This window comes from Marmota marmota, unplaced genomic scaffold (assembly GCF_001458135.2).
Source record: "Marmota marmota marmota unplaced genomic scaffold, marMar, whole genome shotgun sequence".
Classification (NCBI taxonomy): domain Eukaryota; kingdom Metazoa; phylum Chordata; class Mammalia; order Rodentia; family Sciuridae; genus Marmota; species Marmota marmota.
In genome coordinates, this window is record NW_026000137.1 from 308,184 (window position 1) to 319,023 (window position 10,840).

The window sequence follows — 10,840 nt, forward strand, 5'->3', positions numbered from 1 at the left end:
TGTCTCTTATAAACATCTGACCTACCCTCCAGGGTCCGCGCGCCCTCCGCCCACCGCTGGGTCGCCTGCCCGCCGCCTTGTCATCAGCCACAGGGCCTGGTCACAGGTGTCTACAGGTGCACCAGCCGTCGCCTGGCCACAGGCCTGGTCCACTAGTGCCGCAGTTAGGCTGGGTCACAGGGCCTGGTCACCCTTGTGGTTACGCTGGGTCACAGGGCCTGGTCAGCCAGGTCCGTGGGTGTGCAGGGTTGCAAGGCCTGCTCACCCGCCTGCCGTGATGGTACTGTCAGACCTGGTCACCTGTGTCCTAAGCTGTCCTGTCACTCACCTGGCATGGTCACACATGTCTTTGTTACACATGTCCACGGCTGCACTGTCGGTCACTGGGTCTGGTCACCCGTGCCCTCCGCTGTGCTGTCGGTCACTCTGGGCTGTCCCGGGCCTCTGATGACTTGTCTGCATCGGCACCTGCATCTGTGTGACTGCTGGGCCTGTTTCTGTGGGTCTTCTGTCCCCTGTGGGTGCCTGGGAGTTTCGGTTGTGCCAGGCCTTGTGGGCGCTGGTGTGAGCTGTTGAAAGAGGCTTGCGCCCAGGGCTGCTTTCCCACCGGCCACAGCCCTCAGATGCCCCAGGAAGTGCCCGGGCTGTCCGGGCTTCGGGTCGATCCCCACAGGCCTGAGCTGGTGCGTGCTCAGGTGAAGACCTAGAGGAGCTCCAGGAGACCTCGGAGCAGTCTCCACAGGTCTTCCTTCCTGGCCCCTGGAATCCGAGCTGTGTGCTCAACTCCACTACAAGGGCCTGTTTGCATTGTGGCCCGGAAACTCCACAGGCTGCTGAAACAGCCTTTCCTTAGGACCACAGTCCTGTGCTGCCTGCTGTCGAGGTCTGCAAACCACCAGTTTACGCTTTTCATCTGATTTTTGAGTTGTTTAAATCTACTAACTCATATTTCATCATGGTCAGTAGAAGTTTTTTCTTCTGCTTTCAAACAACAGTGACTTTATTTTGTTAGTTTAACTTTCTTGTACTTTAATTGGAATAAAATATGACAGTACAAAAAATGTAAATGTAAATTTTTTTTTTTAATTTCCTGGAAAGCAAAATCTGAAAAAGTTACCAAGGTAGATTGGAAAGTAGTCATTGATCACCAAGGACTTAAAAATTAACATAAATTTTGGATATATCTATGAAAGAAGACAATAAAACTCCACTTACGGTTCTAATTTTTTCTTAGTGGAAATGAATTTTCTAAACTGGAAACTCCTTTTTGAAATTTTCAAAAGCATATTTAAAATAGGTTACGATTTTTTTTTTTTGTTAGCCAAATTAAATTCATAATGAAGCAGTGTTGTAATGTTATGTTTCAACTTGGTGTTATATCTAGAAGTTAAGTAAGGGTCTTTTTGCATTGTTAAATTCTAGTGCTAAACAGGTACATATGGGTGTGGCAAGTAGACCTAAGGTCAACCTAGACTTATTTCTAGGTGTCTGATTTTCAGCAAGTCACTTTATCTTCCTAGACCATGGGCTCCTGAGCTGTAAAGGGGATCTTGTTCCTTCTCCCTCAGCATCCTCCAGGAGTAGCCTGGGGACCCGTCTTGGGAGGGACAGGTGGCCAGCTTCAGCTAGTCAGAAAACCTTGTGACTTGCCCCTGGGGACGGCCAGGGGTGGGCATGTGACCTCCATGGGCCAATTAGAGGCACTCAGCTACTTTCCCAGTGGTACTGGGAAATTCCTCCACATTCCCCCCAATGTGGAGGAGCTCTCAGCATGCAGGTGAGAGCCTGGAGCTGTGGGCGCTACCGCCTGGGCCTCAGAAGGAGGCTTATGCAGGAAAAGACAGTGAGATTTGCACAGAGGTCAAGCTCTGGAGCCTGGTGGGAGCCCTGGAGCTCGCCCCACTCCTCTTGCCACTGCAGCCCATGTGGGCCTGGTTTCCTGTTGTTACTTGATGACAAATGGTGATGCTATTGCCACCCTGGAACTTCGATGAGATTAAAACAGGGTACTGCAGCAGACTGCTTGGTACAGGGCCTGCTAATTTTGTATGTTTTAGGGGATTTCTCTTGAACTTTCCAAAATTCAAAAACATTCCCTTTTTTAAACATTCCTGCCGCTATCCAGTTGCTTAAATTTTCATGAAAGTTCCTCTGTCTGCAAGTTTTTTTTTTACTTTTTTAAAAATTGTTCTTTTTAGATATACATGCCAGTAGAGTGTATTTTGACATATTGTACATCCATGGAGTATAATTTATTCTAATTAGGATCCCATTCTTGTGGTTGTACATGACGTGGAGTTACACTGGTTGTATATTCATATATAAACGTAGGAAAGTTATATCTGATCCATTTTACTGTCTTCTCCATCCCCATCCCTCCCTTCATTCCTCTTTGTCTAATACAATGAACTTCTATTCTTCCTTCCCCTACTTTATTATGTGTTAGCATCCGCATATCAGAGAAAGCATTCCACCTTTTGGTTTTGGGGGATTGACTTATTTTACTTGGCATAATAGCCTCCAGTTCCATTCATTTGCCAGCAAATGCCATAATTTAATTTTTCTTTGTTGATAAATAATATTCCATTGTGTATATGAACCACATTTTCTTTATACATTCATCTGTTGAAGGGCCCTAAGTTGGTTCCATAGGTTAATTATTGTGAATTGATCTGCTATAAACATTGATGTTGACACTTCACTGTAGTTTGCTGCTTTTCAGTCTTTTGGGAATAAATTGAGGAGTGCGATGACTGGGTCAAATGGTGGTTCCATTCCCAGTTTTCTAAGGAATCTCCATATTGCTTTCCAGAGTAGTTGTACCAATTTGCAGTCCCATCGGCAAATTGGTATGAGTGAACCTTTTCTCCACATCCTTGCCAACATTTTATTGTTACTTATATTTTTGATTGTTGCCATTCTGACTGTAGTGAGATGGAATCTCAGTGTAATTTTAATTTGCATTTCTCTTAATTGCTAGAGATTTTAAACACTTTTTCATATAGTTTTTGACCATTTATATTTCTTCTGGGAAATGCCTGTTCAGTTCCTTTGACCATTTATTGATTGGATTATTTAAGTTTTCTATCCAAAATAGATTGGTCATTCTTGTTAGTCACACACAGTATTTTCTGCAGGATTTTGCTTGAAATTTTAACCTGTAATTACTACTTTGTGATTCTCAACAAAAGCAGACCTGACATGGTTGATATTTGGAGAATAAGGAACAATTATTCATCCTTTCTCAAGATAGTATGTTTTGTTGGGTTAAGTTAGATAATCAGAATGCAGCATTCTCAGACAGGGTTTATTACCATCTCTAACCCACCAGGCATTTATCTTCCATGGTCTGCCTTCAGGGCATTTGTTGGTGAGCTGCAGACCCGTGTTCGGGAGGCTGGTCCTGAGCCCACTCTCCAGGGCCTCTGGCCTTTGTGTTGGACTCATTCAACTAACTGGTTTTAGAATTTCAGAATCTTTATTGGCTGTCCTAGGAATGGTGGAGATGGATGAAAGAGAAGACCAGAGGGCCAAGTAGGTGCTGGGAGGCATGGTGACGCAGAGCCTTTGACTTCTCAATGGGCTTATCAGGCTATTGAGTGCTTTTGGCTGTTGATATTTTTGACTCAGGTGGATTTGTTGGGAAGCAGCCTTCTTGCAAGTCCAGGGCCTCTGTTCCCAGGCTGTCAGAACAACTCCTGCTCCCACCTCTCTATCGAGCCCTGGACGTCCAGCTTAACCTAAGCAGAAGCCCTGGGCATGCGTGTTCTTTGAGCCCTTAACCTTCACCGTCACCACCTTCCTTCAAGTACTTCTCTTGATCTGGTACTGCCCTTGACTTCCCACGGCCACTTCACAGTCACCAGCTTCTATCCCAAGCTTGTTCGCATCTACTTACTTTCTTCAAATGACCCTTAGTCATTTCTGTGTTTTGCAATATGTGAGGTCCAGAAATCTGTTAGGAATTGCCAATCTCTGAGTGTTCTGCAGCAGCCATTGCTTTGAAGATTCAGGTACACCAGTGGGACTTTCTGAAATTTTTTGTTCCTTTAGATTGTACTATGGTTTTGTTTTATATTAATAAAATAGTGAAAAGGGACTTAGGAAAAGCTGTTTCAGCTCTTCTTTAAAATGTTTTTAAATGCCTCCCCCCACAGTTTAGAGTGCCCTGACAGATGTCACATGATCATGAGGAACAATAGAAATGCCTCCTGTGCTGGGAAGGCAGAAGGAATTGTATTTCAGTCCTTCAACTGTAACCTAAAGTAGTGGGTGATACAAATGATCTCACTTTAAAAATTGTTTTCTGAATAGAGAAGGGAGCAAATCCATCCTTTGCTGTTGACTCCAATATATTATAACTAATTTTCACTCTGTGTCTAATGTGTGACATGATAAAGGTATTCAGGCTAAAGCATACTGCAATTTCTAGGTCCCAGGTACGTGTGTGTGTGTGTGTGTGTGTGTGTGTGTGTGTGTGTATGTATTCACATATATAAATAAATACACATAAATTTATATTCTATATTTATTATATTTGTTTGTGTGTGTATATATACACACATATATTTGAGATGAGGTCTCATTATGTTACAGTTGGTCTCAAACTCAGGATCAAGCAATCCTCTTATTCAGCCTCCCAAGTAGCTTGGACTAAAGGCATATGCCACCATGCCTGGCTCCTCATTACCTTTATTAACATGTTTATTGTACATTCTGATTACATCAGAATTCACTCTTTTTTTTTTTGTAGCTCTAAGAGTTTTGAAAAATGCATAATGTCATGTACTCGTCACTGCGCAGCATTCACAACTGTTCTGCTTCCTTATCCCCCCAGCTGCCCACTAGAACCCTGGCAGCCCTGCCCTATAACTGTCCCGCAGTTGGCCTTTCAGGCGTGTCATCGAGCGGGAACCGGCAGCATGTCTGACTGGTTCCTCTTGGCAGCAGGCCTTGAGGTTCCTCAGAGTCTTCTCATGGTGGATCCCATTTCTCTTATTGAAGGGCCTTTGGTTGCTTCCAGTTTTGTGATCATGAATAAAGTGGCCTAACATTCTGTCCAGGTTTTTTATTAGGCCCAGGTTTTCAGCTTCTTTGGATGGATAATAAGAGCGCGATGGTTGGTCATGTGGTGAGAATGGGCTTACTCTTGCAGGGAACCACCAACTGTCTTCCCTAGTGGCTGTGCCCTCGAGAACCCCTGCTAGTGTGCCTGAGATTCCTGCCGTTCCACATCCTCACAGCCATTGATGGGGCAGGTCATTTAGACTTCAGCCATTGCTAATAGTTATGTAGGGATATTTTATTTTTGTTTCAGTTTACAACTTCCTAATGACATGTGAGATTGAACATCTTTCATATGCTCATTTTCCATTTTCAAAACTACCTCAGTGAGGTGTCCACTCAGATCTTTTGACCATTAAAAAAAAATAGTTTCTTTTTTGTTGTTGAGTGACAAGAATTCTTTGTGTATTTTATTTATTTATTTATTTTTAGTTGTAGATGGACACAATATCTTTATTCATTTATTTTTATGTGGTGCTGAGGATCGAACCCAGGGCCTCACAGCTGCAAGGCAAGTGCTCTACCATGAGTTACAGCCCCAGCCCTCTTTCTTTGTATATTTTATATGGAAGTCCATGATCAGATATGTGTGTATCAAAGATTTTTTCTGTGACTTTTCTTTTTATTCTCTTCAAAGTGCCTTTCACAGCATAGAAGTTTTGGTTTTTAACATAGTCCTATTTGACATTTTATTTCTTTCATGGATTATTCTTTTGGTAGTGTCATTCCCAAAACCAAGGTTAACTAGGTTTTCTTACATATTATCTTCTGGAAGTTTTACGGTTGTTCATCTCACAGTGAGATCTTTGATATGTTGAATTATGCATTTTATGAAATGTGCTAAGACCTGTTTATACCTGGGTGTAGTAGTGCATGCCTGTGATCCCAGCAGCTCAGGAGGCTGATTCAGGAGGATGGTGAGTTCAAAGCCAGCCTCAGCAACAGCAAGGAGCTAAGCAACTCAGTGAGACGCTGTCTCTAGATAAAATACAAAAGAGGGCTGGGGGTGCTGGGGTTGTGGCTCAGTGGTGGAGCGCTTGCCTAGCATGTGTGGGACCCTGGGTTCGATCCTCAGCACCACATAAAAATAAATAAATTAAATAAAGGTATGGTGTCCAACTACTACTTAAAAATAGCCACCCCCTCAAAGGATCTGTATGTAGATTTTTTTCCTCCATGCAGAAGTCCTGCATTTCCAGCAGCATCTATGGGAAAGATTGTCCTTTCTCGATTGAATTGCCTTTATTTATTTATTTTTGTCAAAAATCAGTTGATTATATTTGTGTGAGACTACTTCTGGGTCCCCTGTTCTGTCTCATTGCCTTAATCACTACAGCTGCACAGTGAATCTTGAAGTTGGTGGTGCTGTCCTCCGACTTGGCTCTCCTCAGCATCGTGCGGCTCTTGGGGTCTTTGCCTCTCCATGTAAACTGCAGAGTAACTGGACTGCAGTACAACTTGTTGGGATTCTGTGTTGACTTATAAATCAAGTTGGGAAGAACTGACATCTTAAAAACATGGAGTCTTCCTATCTACGGACGTGGGATATTTTTCAATTTGTTTAGATATTCTTTTATTTCTTTCATCAGAATGTTATAATTTTCCTTATATAGATCTTGTACATATTTTGTTAGACTTATACCTAAATATTTCGTTTTGGGGGGTTACTAATATAAATGGTATTCTGATTTTAGTTTAAAAATCCACTTATTTATTGATGATATATAGGAAAACAATTGACTTTTGTTTACTTACCTGTATCCAGCAACCTTGCTCTAATTGCTTGTTAGTTCTAGGATTTTATTTCTGCTAAATAATCAGAATTTCCGCATAGGCAGTTAGTTGTGTCATCTGCAGACTAAGATGGCTGTCTTTCTTCCTTCCTGTCTACTTTTCTTCTCTTGTCTTACAGCTTTACCTAGGGCTTTCAGGATGAGCTGAACAGAAGTGGGGAGAGGGAACACTCTTGCTGTTCCTGATCTTATAGACAAAGCCTCTAGCTTTACACCATTAAATACAAGGCTAGCTGTAGGCTTTTTTTTTTTTTTTTTTGGTGTTATTTGTCAATTTTAGAGGATTCCCAATTATTTCTAGTTTGCTGAGTTTTTAAAAATCAAGAATGTGTGTTAAATTTCAAATTTTTCTTCATCTGTTGCTATGATCATATGTCTCTTTTTCTTTAGCTTATTTATATAGTAGATTAAATTAATTAGATTTTGAATATTGAATATGCCTTGTATGTACAGGATAAACTCCACCTGGTTGTGGTGAATAATTCTTCTTATACATTATTGGATTCTATTTGCTATTGTTTTGTTGAGGAATTTATATCTATGTTCATGAGAGAGGTTAGTCTGAATTTTCTTTTCTTTATATTTTGTCTGATCTATGAGGTCAGGTGTTTTAGTCAGCTGTTACATCACTGTGACCAAAATATCTGAAAAGAACAACCTAGAGGAGGAGAAGTTTAGGTGGGACTCATGGTCTCAGAGGTCTCAGTCCACTGAAGGCTGACTCCATTGCCGGGACCCAGGAGAGGGGAGGGCCCAGCAGAAGAAAGCTGCTCAGCCCATTGGGGGTCAGGGAGCAGAGAGAAGGGGCTGCAGGAAAGAGCCCCCCTTCCAGGGCAGCCCCCTGGGACCCACCTCCTCCAGCCACACCCCACCTGTCTATAGTTACCCCCAACTCAGTCCATTCCAACTAAGATGGACTGATTAGGTTACAGTTCCCACAGTCCGATCATTGCACCTCTGAATATTCCTGCACTAAAGAAGTTTGGGGGCACCTCAGATCCAAGCCATGATATTAGGTAATGTTGTCCTCATAGAATGAGTCAGGAAATTTCAGATTCTGTATTTTCTGGAAGAGATTATAAACAATTGATATCATTTCTTCTTTTAAGTGTTTGGTACAATTCACCAATGAAACCTTCTGGGCCTAGTACTTTATCTTTTGGAACTTATTAAAACTATTGGCTGAATATCTTTGATAACTATAGGTCTATTCCCATCGTCTTTCCCTATCGGCCCCTCCCATCGAAGTCGTCAAGTTTGGGGGCATACAGTTGCTCATATATTCCTTTTCCATCTTTTCAATGCACAGGGGCTCAGTGCCCACTTTCATTTCTGATTAGTAACTTGTTCTTCTGTCTTCTTTTCATGCGGTGTAGATCTGTCAATTTTAGTTTTTCTGGAGCTTCTCTATGTATTTCTGGTTTCGATTTATATTTTTGCTCAATGTGTAGAATGTCTCTTCTTCTGCTTGTTTTAGGTCTGTCTGCTTTTCCTCTGGTATCCGGGTGGAAGCTGGCAGTGGCTCTGGTTGTGACTTTCTAGGGCCTGCATTCAGTGCTGCACATTTTTCTTCAAGCACTGCCTTTGCTGCATCCTCAAATTTTATGTTTTCATTGCATTCAAAATATTTTTTAAAAATTCTTTTGTGGCTTCTTGTTTGACTCATGTCTTATTTCATTATGTTCTTTGATCTCCAAATATTTGAGAATTTTCCATCTGTTTCTATCAATGATTTATAGTTAATTCCTTTGTAGTCTGAGAGGGTGCTTTGTATGGCTTCCACTCTTTCCAGGTGTGCAGGCATCTGTGAGGCCCAGAGTGTGGTGTGTCTTGGTGAGTGTTTCATCTGAGTCGAGGAAGTGTTCTGCAGTTCTCAGTCGATTCAGCCGATCCTTGGTGCTTCCCACTTGATGGACGGCATCCTTGCTGCCTTTCCACCTGCTGTCTGGAGCTCTCCAACGCAACAGTGCATTCATCTGTCTGTCCTTGCAGTGTGTCAGCTTTTGCTTTGTGTATTTGAATGCTCTGCTGTTGGACGGATACACAGTGAAGATTGCTCTAACTCCCTGGGCAGTTGACGCACATCATTATGCAGTTGCCCCTCTTTATCCCTGTCAGTCTTCCTTGTTCTAGAGTCTGCTGTGTCTGGAATTAATATAGCTACTGCAGCCTTCTTTGTTTGGTGTTAGCCCTTTACTTTTAACCTATCATCATCTTGATATTAAAAGTGGGTTTCTTGTAGACGCACACAGCTGGGGCTGTCCATCCTTTTGTTTTATCTTTGTGGCACTAGGGATTGAACCCAGGACCCCATATGTGGTAGGCAAGTGCTTTCCCATTGAACTACAACTGCAGCCCAAGCTTTGTTTTAATTGGTATATTTTAATTGGTATATCTAAATATACCAATTAAAACACAAAGATATTCACATTTAATATATTCATTATTTTGACAGATTGATATCTAGCATATTTGTAACCTTTTTCTATTTTTTGAACTTATTATTTTTTAAAAATTTCCCATTTTCTGCCTTCTGTGGTTTTAATTGAGCATTTTTTATGATTCTTTTTTGTTTCCTTTCCTAGTTTATCAATTCTACTTCTTTTAAAATGTATTTTAGTGGTTGCCCTACTGTTTGCTGTAGACATTTAGAACTAATCTAAGTCCAGTTTCAAGTGACACTACACCATGCCATGGCCAGGGTGGGTGCCTTATGAGACTGCTCCCAATCCTTCCCTCTTGTCCTTCCCCAAACCACTCCACCCCTTCCACTTACTTCTAAGTTGCAATCATCCAATGCTTTGCTTCTTTTAATTATATTGAACTGTGATATTAGGAAAATGAGAAGCAAAAGCTTGTTTGGCCTTCATTCTTTCTTCCTAACACTCTTCATCAAGGGGGTCTGAGTGTCTGACTTATGTCACTTTCTTTCTCTCTGCACAGCCTTTTGAACTCTCCTTGCAAGACACGTCTTCTGATGGCATTCCCTCAGTTTTCATTTGTCCAAAAAAAAAAAAAATCTTCATTTCTCCTTAATTTTTAAGAGAATTTTTGAGGTAAATTCACACATAATAATGTTGACTACAGATCGAAAAGAAGATGATTTGACTCAAATCCATAACAGCTGATATCCAGAACTCCAGCTTGGCCATTCTTACATCTGCGACAGTGATTAACCAGGATGCTTTTTTCAATAGCTATTTTATTATTGCATTTTTCCACATCATAAGGTTCTATTTTTATTTTTTGAGCTCATACAAACCTAGGTTAATGTTTTTCTGATCGGTTTTATTTTTTGAGTTTTTAAACATTGCAATGGAGATTTCACCCAGGTAAAGCTACAAGGCCTTTACTATTTTCTTATGTGTTTTACGTTTGTGTGCACATTTGTGTTTTGTGTTGTATGTCTATATGTGCATATGTCCATATTTCTTATATGAGGAGCGCTCATGAAAAAATGGATCCGAATTATTATTAATTTTTTATTCACGTGATTTAAATGGTTTAATTTAAATTATGTAAACAGCTGTTAAGGATTGTTTTTAAAGGAGGTTAACAGATCTGTTTGTTTACTAATTTAAATTAGGTAAAACGCTGTTAAGGATTATTTTTAAAGTAGGTTAACAGATCTGTTTGTTTACTTTCACCTTTCCTTTTCATTATATTTAATAATTCTTTTCAGGATAATGTCTTTTTAACATCATTGCCAGAATTCCCATCTCCATCCCAGTGCCGGTGAAGACAGCTTCTATGATAGCTATCACAGTAAACTGTATAAACTGATGCATCAATGAATATAACTCAACAAGTAATGCTCAATCAAGGAGTTAACTTACTTTGGGAGGAAACGGATTTTGGGAGGAAATGGACATATTGATAGATTCCTCCGCTTTGAACTGCTTGCAGAACTTGCCTGGACTATGTAACTATCATTTGGTGCAGCGAATTGTGGTAATGCTGGCATATCTTTGCTGATGGTGTCA

General features: G+C 41.0%; 1 protein-coding gene across 2 annotated transcripts in view; it reads right to left on the bottom strand.

Moving 5' to 3' along the window:
- Nucleotides 1–10,515, bottom strand: part of Rnf32 (ring finger protein 32) — a 38,031-nt gene extending 27,516 nt beyond the window's left edge. For both annotated transcript variants that reach the window (XM_048785427.1, XM_048785426.1), the window contains exon 1: nt 10,505–10,515. The gene's annotated coding sequence lies outside the window, so the exon portion shown is untranslated. The remainder of the gene's footprint in view (nt 1–10,504) is intronic.
- Between the last annotated feature and the right edge of the window lie 325 nt (nt 10,516–10,840).